This window comes from Choloepus didactylus, chromosome 17 (assembly GCF_015220235.1).
Source record: "Choloepus didactylus isolate mChoDid1 chromosome 17, mChoDid1.pri, whole genome shotgun sequence".
NCBI lineage: Eukaryota > Metazoa > Chordata > Mammalia > Pilosa > Megalonychidae > Choloepus > Choloepus didactylus.
In genome coordinates, this window is record NC_051323.1 from 56,049,972 (window position 1) to 56,061,337 (window position 11,366).

Consider the following 11,366-nt stretch of genomic DNA (forward strand, 5'->3'; position numbering starts at 1 on the left):
AATGTCTGACGTTGCCATTTTCTTTCTCAAGCTCATAGACAAAGTGATGGGCTTCAATTTTTTTTTCATTTATTGTGAATGTCTTAATAAAGAAGATGTGTGGTAAATATTCTTTGTGATAAACCAGGTAAAGAAGCAACTGAAGTCATGTAAAATGCATCGTGTAGAGATGGTTTCTCTTCAGTGTCTGTCAGAGAAGGTTCTCTCACAAGCGTGTGAAGTAATGATTGGCACTGTAGTGGCCCACCATTCACAGGATGTGTACCAGGGTCAATGAAATTCGTGAACCAAAAAAAAAAAGTGACTGTTGGATCAGTGTGAAGAAAAAAAATCAGATCCTGTGGGAATGGCTGACCACCTGATCCATGATAATTTGGTCTGCAGGAAGGTGGTAGCCAAGTAGATCTGAAAATCATGGCAAAGGAACCAGAAGTTAATAGCATGGCAGTGTAAGGAGAAAGCAAACAAAGATGCCTTTGAAATCCTCTGTTTGTAGAACAAATTTATGGCTATGATAAATATTTTGTTAAACCACCCTAATCCTGAACCGAAAAGAAGCCCAAGTTACCAGTGGACTATTCCCCAGTCACTGGCATCAGAAACCAAACATTTCTCCAGTCATATTTCTTTGTCCAGAAAAGAAGAGGCTCATTAATTGGCACTGATTATCAGAGGCTCATTGATTAGCACTGATTATCAGAGGGTCTTAGGAAAGGTGTTCAAGAATGGAAAGGAAAAGATTTAAACAGCCATTGGATGACTGGTTTCCAGAGAGATGTTGTAAAGACAATTCCTGCAATTGTGTAGATGGTCATATTAGATGATCTCTAAAGGCCCTCATGCTCTAAGGTTATATAATTATAAGTGGTAAAATCATTTTTTTCTATTAGCAGAACTCAAGAGAGTTAAGAGTAACACTGTTAAATATGGTTGTCTCTTGTACCTCAAGGCCACCAGCACTTCCCTGTGGGATTTGCCAACAAACTGTCATCATTTCGCTGTGTTAAAAGGCTCCTTCCATTCCACCAGAGGAGGTTATCTGTAGTCCTGTTCAAATGCAAGTATAAAGACATTATTAAACTGTAACAGATAACATTGTAGGACCCAACAGGAAAACCAAGGTCAGGTGATGGGGAAAAAAATGCAGAAGTGAAAGCCCTATTGTTTGGAAGAAGGGAGTAATCATTATTGCAAAGGTTTTGGTTTTTTGTTTTGCTTTTCAAAGCACTATATTAAGGGTTGAGAAAGCAAGACATTGAACACAGGCAAGGGATAATATGGAGGTCACCATTTATTGTTCCTGGGACTCTATGGGTGTGGTGGTTGTGACTCTTCAAGTTAAACACTTTTCCTGTTGCTTTACCTTACCAGCTGGAAGGTAAAAAGACAGAAGGTAAAAAAAAGCTGTCTTCTTACTTGGATTCTGGTCAGATTTAGAATAGGCTGGAGAGATTCTTGAAACCAAAATGGATGTACCAACTCAGAAGAATCAAGTTACGTGTGGTGCATTGCCATAGAATTAATAGTTATAGAAGCAATAGAAAAAACAGGATTTCTTGAAGCCAGAAACTAGTGGCGAATGAGAAACTTGTAAGGGCCTGGCACCTTATCCAAAACCAGTGTGTCAAGTAGAAGTTCAGTTAAGAAATAGCTTTCTTCCCTGGGATTCAGGCCCAACACGGTGACAATTGGGGAGGCAAGGTAGAACGTGGACTGGGAAGATGGCTTAATGCCTCCTCCTCTGGGAAGTCTTCCTGAGTTTATTCCCTTATCTGTTCTTGTAAGAACCTCTGTTTTGTAGCATTTATCACATTATATTATAAATAATTCTTTAAATAGCTTTGAACCCCTTTAGATGGTCAGATAATTAGAGGGGGAAGGGCTTATTAGTTTGCATGACTGAATGAATTAATTGAAAAAGGGAGGGAGGGAAGCGTTAGAGACAAAAAAGATAGTCAGATGTTCTTGCCTGTGGCCCTTCTCTTTTGGTTTTAGTAAATGACTTTAAAATAAGCACTTGAAAGGGGCTGACGGGAGTCTCCCAAACTGGGAAAAAACAGATCAGAAAGGAAAGGGAATTAGAATATACTCCTGATGGAGGTCTGGAAGAAGAGACAGCCTGCCCTCTGTTGGCCATTGGTGGGGTTGGATGGGTGGGGTTTGCTAACTTGTTGAAGATGTCTGAAAGTCAAAGTGCCCAGTTGGGGGGAGAGGGGGTCTGACAGAAAATGGAAGTGAGAGGGCAATAGACAGAACATCAGTATTAGAAGCCCTCCTCCCTGATATGTGGTTCTTGGGCTATGCTATCACTACGTAGTCCCTCACTGACAGGACTTCTGTCTTATCCGTGATGCTTGTGCGTGTGCAAGCGGCTACGAGGAAGGCAGCAAGGCATGAGCACAGAAAACTAGTTTTCTTTAAGGCCCAGCCTAGTACCCTGACACACATTCTCTCTCTCTCTCTCTCTCTCTCTCTCTCTCTCTCTTTCTTACCATCTGCACAAGTTTGAACAAGATATTTATCATTTCTGCATCTGTTTCTTCCTCTGTAAAATGGAGAAAGGAATAGCAACCATACAAAGTATTTTTATGGATTGGAAAAAAATATACCAGCTATCTAGCACATGTAAAGCTCCATAACATGGTTGTTCTTTTTTAAATTATTTTAAGTCCTTCTAACTGAGTGTCTCCTCAAGTTTTATGCCTGAGCTGGAATCTCTGCTATCTCACAGTTCAGCACCCATTGCTGTGCACCCCCTGCCTGCCCAGATACTTGCTTTTTTTGTATTCTTGGGAACTTTCTAATTGTTGGTCCCCCTTTGGCAGTTTGTCTAGTCTTGGGGTTTTAGACTTTGTGAATATTGCCCAGACTCATTCCAGGTTAAAACTTATTTTAAAGGGCATAATTAATAATAATAACAATAATAATAGCTAACCTTAGCTATTGACTGCTGATTGCTAGTCAATGTACTAAGCACTTATTTGGGTTATTTTAATTAATCTACAGAATAGCCCTATAAGGGCTTATTTCCAATGCCTTACTTGATCCACATTTTACACTTGAAGAATATTAGGCACAAAGGTTAAGCAACTTGCCGAGTCTGAGATATATGTGTATGGATATTGGGTTTAGAACCCAGTCCTATTTTGCCTTGAGAGCGTTCAGTAATTTGGTTCCTTTTCTTTTCAGTTTTATTGTTTTCTGTGGACCTAACTGAAAATTGCAAACATCTCTGGCAATATCTTGCCCTCTTTCCTAATTTGCATATGAAAAGTTAAAATAGTGATTAGTGCTTTTCTCAAAATGCAAACAGTTCCATTGTTTTCCTGATTACTGAATAACAAATATTTATGTAGTGTTTGCTACGTGGATGTTTACTAATTGCCGTAATATATTACCATATCTAATCCTTACTATAACCTCATGAAGTTGATACCATAATTACCTGCATTTTACAGGCGGAGAACTTGAGACTCAGAAAGGTTAAGCAATATGCCAACATCACACCTAGTAAGAGGAAAAATTGGAATTCAAGCCCAGGCAATCTGGCTTCAGAATCCACACTATGTGATCTATTCCTGATATAGCTCTTTGCAAATACATGTGCATTGGGGGAAAAATGAGAAAATGCAAACAAGTTTAAAAAAAAAAAAGTAAAGAAAGAAAAGAAACATCACCCATAATCCCACAATTGAGATTTAACCACTAATATATTTGTAATATATTTTCTTTTCCCCTTAAAATATAATATGGGATATGCATCTTGTTTTATATGTTTTTTCACTTATATGTAATTTGGGTATTTGGGATCAATAACTGTATCCATTTATCACTTAATATTATGCTATTGAATGGATATGCCAAATTATGTGTAACTAATACCATAGTAATACACTTTTAGGTTTTGTTTTTACATTTTTTCACTATTATAACAACGATGTGAATAAATTCCATCTAGCCAAATCTTCAAACACTTGTCCAATTATATTCTTAGGATAAATTCCTAAAGTGGAATTGTTAATTGTAGGTCAGAAGTTTTGTCCATTTTGACAGACATTGCTAGATTGCCCTCCAGAAAGTTTTATCTGCACACATTCCCTCAAACAGTTAGTGAAAATGCTCATCCCACAGTGTGGTGGTTGACTCTTCAAGTTAAACACTTTTCCTGTTGCTTCAAAATTTCCTGATATTATAAAGCTTGTTTTTTATCTTTTCAAATTGTTTACAAATTCATTATTTCATTTGCTCCTTTAAAATATTCACAATTAGGAGATTTTGGCTATGTATCAGTAAATGTTTTAACCTTACAAATGACCAAATCACATAACCTGGCATGATTTTTAAGGGAAAGTGTTATATATGCACAATTAAAATCTTCCCCCAAGGAAGGTGGGTCTCACTATATTAAGTGGAACTAATTAAAGGGAATAAATGATTGAGAGCCCCCAAAGGATGAGACTATTTTAGTTGATGTTCTGTGCTTGCAGGTATAAAAAGCAAGTGTAGTAAAATAGAGAAAAGGGGACCCAACTGTGCATTACGGCGAGGAGGAGAAATTTCCACCAACTACGTTGCTGCCTACATCTGTCTTCTCTGTCTACCCATCTGCCTGTTCTACCATGTGGTTTCAATAATCTGAAGATCCATAGATCCAAACTGCAGTCACTTTTCTTCCAATCTATGTGGCATCTATGTTAAGAAATACAATTACACTTATTTCAACAATGATGCTATTGTTTGGAATGTTTTTATAATGTTTATTTTGGAATTGCCTTGGGTAAGTCCAATGAGAAAATAAGCCTCGTTGCTTAATAGTTATATTATAATTTAGATAGATTATCTTCATCAGTCAACAGGCTTGGCTCCAACTTAACTTTTTAGAATCTCTAAATATAAATATAACCTCAAAGGATGAAAATTTGCCATTGCTGGAAATATTTAAAAAAAAATCAAAACATGCTCTAGAGAAAAGTATCAAAAGAAGAGTTTTTTTTTTAAATGGTAGGCTTTGGTGGTATCCATGGAATAAGCGTATAGCCTCTCCAAGTGACTGCTGACAAAAGGACATCACTCGTTGAATGTAATTATGGTATATAGTGTACACTGGAATACCGATATTTTGTATTCATATCCTACACATCATGCACTATTTTGTCAATGAAATGAGAATCCATTACCTATTTTCTGGCAGGAGTGGTGTTCACCATATCCATGTTCCTTCTCTCCATTCTGGGCACATAGCTAGACAATACTACTGGCTTCCTTGACATTCAGTGGGGCCATGGAATGTGGGTGGAAGTGATGGAGGTCCTTTCTACACCTGGCATCCAAAATCTTCCACCATCTTTCGTATTTTCCCTCTTTCCTCTCTACTGGCTGGCTTCAGGGCATACCATAGAGGACTCTGGGGCCCTAGAAGATTTTGGGGACCACTAGATGGATGAATTCTGGGTTCCTGAATGCCTGCATGAAGCAGCCTCACTGCACACCTCCCCCCACACACATTCACACTCACACATTCGTATACACACACCTCACTGAACTTCAGTAGACTGTGATTTGAGTGAGAAAGAAATCTATACTGTGGTAAGTCACCAAGATTTGGGACTTGTTTGTTACGGCAGTTATCCTAATATAAGATCTTCTCTTAAACAGAAATAATATTAACTGTTTATTCAAGCCCTAGCTATTGCTGTATATCTTAGACAAAATGCAGTTTTGATATATGCTGAAAACTCACTTGCATTTGTTTGTTGGCTATGTCATGACTGTATAATGATTAGGTTACAGTCCTGACATTTAAAATATTTTCATTATTATAATGTTCCAAGAAGACGTTAACATTTTATTAGTAGTAATTAGTGGCAATCAAAGTAATATCAAAACCTTCCCTTTACACAAAAACGAAGGTAGCTATTTCCTTTATGCTATCCAGTGAATTTTATTTCTTGAGTTCCCACAATCCCAGGCTGTTGGCCCATTACCAGATTATCAATGGGTTATCAAGATCCGGTGCATTCAAAAGAGAATGAGTCTCTTCAAACCCTCAGTTTTCCCCTTTTAACCAGTCTCTCAGAATTTATTACTTCCCCTCAAAGCCTCCTTTGCTCCCCACCTGCACCTCTCTATCAATCCTTCCCCTCCAATATTATCTCTCATTGCATCAAGAGCCATGGGTTTATTAAGGGCTATAAATCAAAACCTCCCACTATTTATCCTTTGAATTTAAAGAATATTTTCATACTCTGATATTGAATTCAAAGGTCACTATACCAATTTTCTTTATCATTAATTATCTTTGATAGCCTAATATGTCTTGATCATCTTATTGGCTGTATTTGTTAATCTTCACCAACTTTTCCAACTCAAACTAACGTTCATACAACACAAGTTCATTGGCGACATGGTAGTTGCTTATTGGTCAGAGATCAGAAAGAAAAATGGAATATTATGCTTAGAAGGCATGAAACCATGCAGGAAGAAAATACATGAAAGAGATTCCAAGAGTGTCTCAATCATCAGCTGACTGTTGCCAAAGACCAGGGCATGTTTCCCATTTAGATTTTGTCATGGAGAGTAGCTAACCAACCACACAGGTTACAGGTGTTTGAAGAGGAGGACTATTCAATTTTATCTTTACAAATCATTGCCTAGGAAAGTCTTCACTGATGATGAGGCATTGTGCCATAATGTGCTCTAATGGAAAGAACATGATCTTGAGACTCAGATTGACCTGGAATCAAATTCTAGCTTTGTTCATCACTATCTGTGTGAATTTGAATACGTTCTTTAATCTGTCTGAGTTTCATTTTTCTCATCAGTTACTTAGGAAATTAGCATCTATAGGATTGTGAACACATGATAGATGCTTAGTAAGTCTTCTAGCATTTGTTATGATGGGATTTTTAAAACTTGTTACAGAGTAAGATATTCACTGAATAATTCAAAGCTTATGAAACGAGGCCAAGTCTATGGTTCTATAACATAGGGGTACTTGTGGCATGCCTGAGGGTCAGAGCATCAAAACTAAAAACATTACCATGCTCCCAAGAAGTCTGAAGTTCCCCTATAATGTCACTTTTCATGTCAGTCTCCACAGCTAGGATTTATGACTTCCTATTAAGTAGGATAGAGACTTTGAATCCAGGAAACTGAATCCTACATTCATAATGTCTACTCTGATTATATAAATAAACATCACTTTCATTGTACTTTGAGGGGTCCACTGCCAAGTATGAACACCTGGCAAAGCAACAGTTTCAACACAGTATAATGGAAGTTTACAAAATTAAGTCTATATGAGGAAATTGGATAACATTTCACAAAACTTTCTCATAAAAGAGAAGTTAATTGGGTTGGATCTTGAAGGAAGTATGGAAGGATACTTAACAGGTTTAGAGAGTGGGGGAGGAAGGGGACTAGATTCCAAGGAAAGATAACAGAGTTGACTAGAAAAGGGCCTGGTTCATAGGAGATATTCAATAAATACTGTTGAAGGAAGGAAGAAAACATGTGCTTTTGCAATGGAAAAAAAAAAATGAAGTTTGAGGCCATTGGGTGTCCAGTGGCGAATGAAAGGAGATGAGACCGGCAAGGCCAGGCTAGATTGTGAAGGCCCAAAGTGCTGACGCAGAGCTTGGACTTCATCCTAGAGGGTAAATCTGAATATTCTAGAGAGAAGTGACCTCACCAGATTCCTATTTTATAAAGATACAATATTTCATTGATTTTTAAGACACTTTTAAAATATTTTAACAACTGAAAGTGAGATGCTTCCTACAATTGATGGTGTATCACAATTTAAATGGAAGTTTTTTTTCTTAGTGGTATATTAAATAATGTTGTTGCTCACAAGTGATGGCATCTTATATGGTGAAAAATTGAAATTATGGCAGTAAAGGAACAGAGGGACAATGAATGGAAGCAATGAAATCAGTGGGGAGATTTTATCAAATAGCACAGCTATGAGGTAACAAGCTGTGGTGCAAAACCAAACAAGCCACAATAGATTTTGAAATTCCAAAAAGATTAGGAGTTCCTAAGTTTAATGGGTTAAATCTACCTTTTGATTTTCTATTTTATTTATTTTGCTTTGTCACACAGTTAGAACCTGAAAAAAGCTTCTAGCTTTTTCTCTGAAACCATATTTTCTCAGATGAATAACAAGTATAAATGGTATTATTTAACATCTGTTAGGCATCAAAGTCTTGTGAAGAAAGTACAAGCCCACTGAGCCTGGAAACTTCCTTTAGTACTCTACCCAAGGATGTCTGTTCTTTGCCCTGAGATTTCTTATAGAAACAAAGAAATCGTAAAGCATTGGAAGGGGCTTCAGATATCCCCAGTTCCAACTCCTTCATTTTGTAGATGAGGAAAATGAGGTCAGAGAGTGCTGCTTTCTTTGAATTTGCTGATTCCCAGCTGTCTCCTGCTCAATGGGTATAGCTTGGGACCTTCCTCCATCCTCCTCTGGTAACTGTTTACCTCTGGATTTGCTCTGCCTCTAGTTCTTACCCTGAGCAGACAGTACAAAAGCATCTCCCACATTCAGTCACCACAACTTAGAATTAGTGTCTTATTACTAGTTCCCCTCTCTCTTGTCTGCCTGACTCATTATTCTACAGTTGGCCTAGAAATCTAGCTGTCTGGGTCCTAACCTCTGAGGATAAGGAGATGGTGTCTAGGTTTGGGCTCTGTGGCCCAGGCATTAGGTGCCAGAGGTTCTGATGGGCACCACCTGTCTTTCTGTGCACAGGTTTCTACCCTACTACCCTCGGCACCCATCCTGCTCCCAGAGTAGCCATCTTTAGAATACAGAAACCCCCCACACTACCGTTGTCTACTTCTATTCGACTCCGGACTGTCTACATGGCATACTAGCTGGAGCTCTGTTGAATATTTATTTGCTCCACTTTCCCAGCCCCAAACTCTGAGGCCCTTACTCAGTTTGAGAACCACTTTCTTATCACAAGCAGTATACCCCAATAGGATATGGATCAGTGTCCCTTCTTATTGGTTGAGCCAACTTTTCTCTTCATTAGTCTCATTGGTCAGCTTCTGTTCTGATTGATCAGTGCCCATGCAGGTCAGTTCTCAAATATTCTTAATATTTCCTGTGCTTCCTAGTGACAGCTATTTGAGCACATGAAATCACGTGTATGCTAAATGCTTTGCATATCTTCTCCCTTTTTAATCCTCATAACAATCCCATATGGTATAATCAACCATATTTTACAGGGGAGGAACTGAGGCTTAGAGAAATTACATACATTTCCCAAGGACATAGACTGTGTGTCTGCATCAAGATTCAGACTCAGGTCTTGGTGACTTCGTGCTTCACTGTGTACTGAAGGACTCTCCTCCCAGGACTAAATCATTGTATGTTGAGTCTGGACAGCTTATCTCATAACAGGATCAGAACATCTCGACCAGTCTGCACAGTGCGTCCATGTTCTCGTTCGCTGTTTAGGGCAGTGGTCACTTACCTGTTCAGAACCATAAGATTACTCAAACCTCACTGACCAACTGAGTTCCAGAACTTTTTGATTCCTTCAATATCCAGCTTGTCCTTGGCCTGCTCCTCAGCTATCTAAATCCTGCTTAGGTGTTACATAAACTGTATATGTCACTGTCAAACCTTCCTAAGGATTTACTGATCCTTCTTTATTCTCTTGTTGCTGCACTCTAAAAGCCCAACAAGGGGCTAACAGAGAGTTACTTTTGGTTTCTGATACGTTTCTTGTTCTAGAACCCTCTTTTTTTTTAAGCTCCTAAAATAAAATTTGAGGATTCTAGGCATATCATCATGGCAGTTTATCTGCAAATAGAACAATAAAACACATATTTTAAAAAATGCCTTAATATAAACCTAGTGGTCTAGGTTTGAGCAGATCATGAATCCAAATAATATTGCAATTAATAAAAGCTAATGTTTACTGAGCACTTAAAATGTTATGAGCTCTATTCTAAATACTATATGAGCACCCTCTCATTTGATTCCCCCAACAACTCTATGTAGGAGGAACTGTTATTATCTTCATTTTACAGGTGAGGAAAACTAGCACAGAATGAGTAATTAAGTAACATGTCTTAGGTCACCAAGATTATAAATGGAGGAGTGGGACTTGAGTTGGGTATTTTGATTCCATAGCACAAGCTCTTATCAAAATCTAAAGGATGATCTTGATTATAATGTTTTATTTTAAATAAATATACAAGAATCAGATATACAGATGAGTATTATTTTTCAAAGCATTAACATTGTCACCATGGGAAAATATACCCACTCTGTAAGAATGTTTCCATTTCTAAACATCTTTGGAACTGACCTTTGAGCCACTTTACAAGTCTACAAGAAAATTAGATTATTTGGGCTCATACCTTAGTTTTGATTAAAAACAGCATTACTTTATATAAAAAATAGTCCCATTCATCAGTAAAATTGGCAAACATTCCTCCCCAGTGGAAATATACAAAAATAGGTAACTTACAAAAGAAGAAATATAAATGACCAATAAATCTATGGAAAGATGTTCAACCAAATATATACAATTAAATTAATGAGAAACATATTTCATCTACCAGACTGACAGACATTTGTTAAGACTGGCAATATCCAGGATTGGCAAGGATGGGGACATTGAACTTCCATGAATTATTTATTATTGGTGGTAGCATAACTTGGTATACTTTTCCTGGAAAGCAGTTGGCGATATATATCAAATGTTAACAGGACATAGCCCCCAATTCAGAAATCACAATTTTAATATTTTATTCTAAGAAAAGAGTTCTTATTCTAAGAAGATTACTTATTTAGAAGATTTCATATTCTAAGAATTCTTTTCCTAAGAAGAAGCATATAAAGGCAAATGTACAATATCTAGCAACCAGGATGTTTATTATAGAGTTGTTCAAAGTTGCAAAAAATTCAAAATAAACTAAAGCCCACTGAGAGAGTGTTTTTTAAACAAATCTATGTGATGGAAAATTATAGTTATGAAAATGATGTGGTTCTGTATTTATTGTATTGGAAAGATAGCCACAATATATTGTTGATTTTTTAAAAGCAGGTATCTCATCCTATTTACATCTTGTCTATCTCTCTACACACAAACACACACATATACATAAAATTCTTGAAAATATATTCACCAATATATTGAATATTTTTGTGTCTTAGGATTTCATGCAATTAATTTTATTCTCTTCAATGCATTTTTATAATATTCAATTTTTATTTTATAGTAAGTTTTTTTATAGTTAGGAAAAAAACAATAAATCTGTCCACATTTTGAAAAAAAATTGCTACTACTTAGCTGGATCTTTCATGATCTGTACAATACGTTTGCAATAATTTTGGACTATTT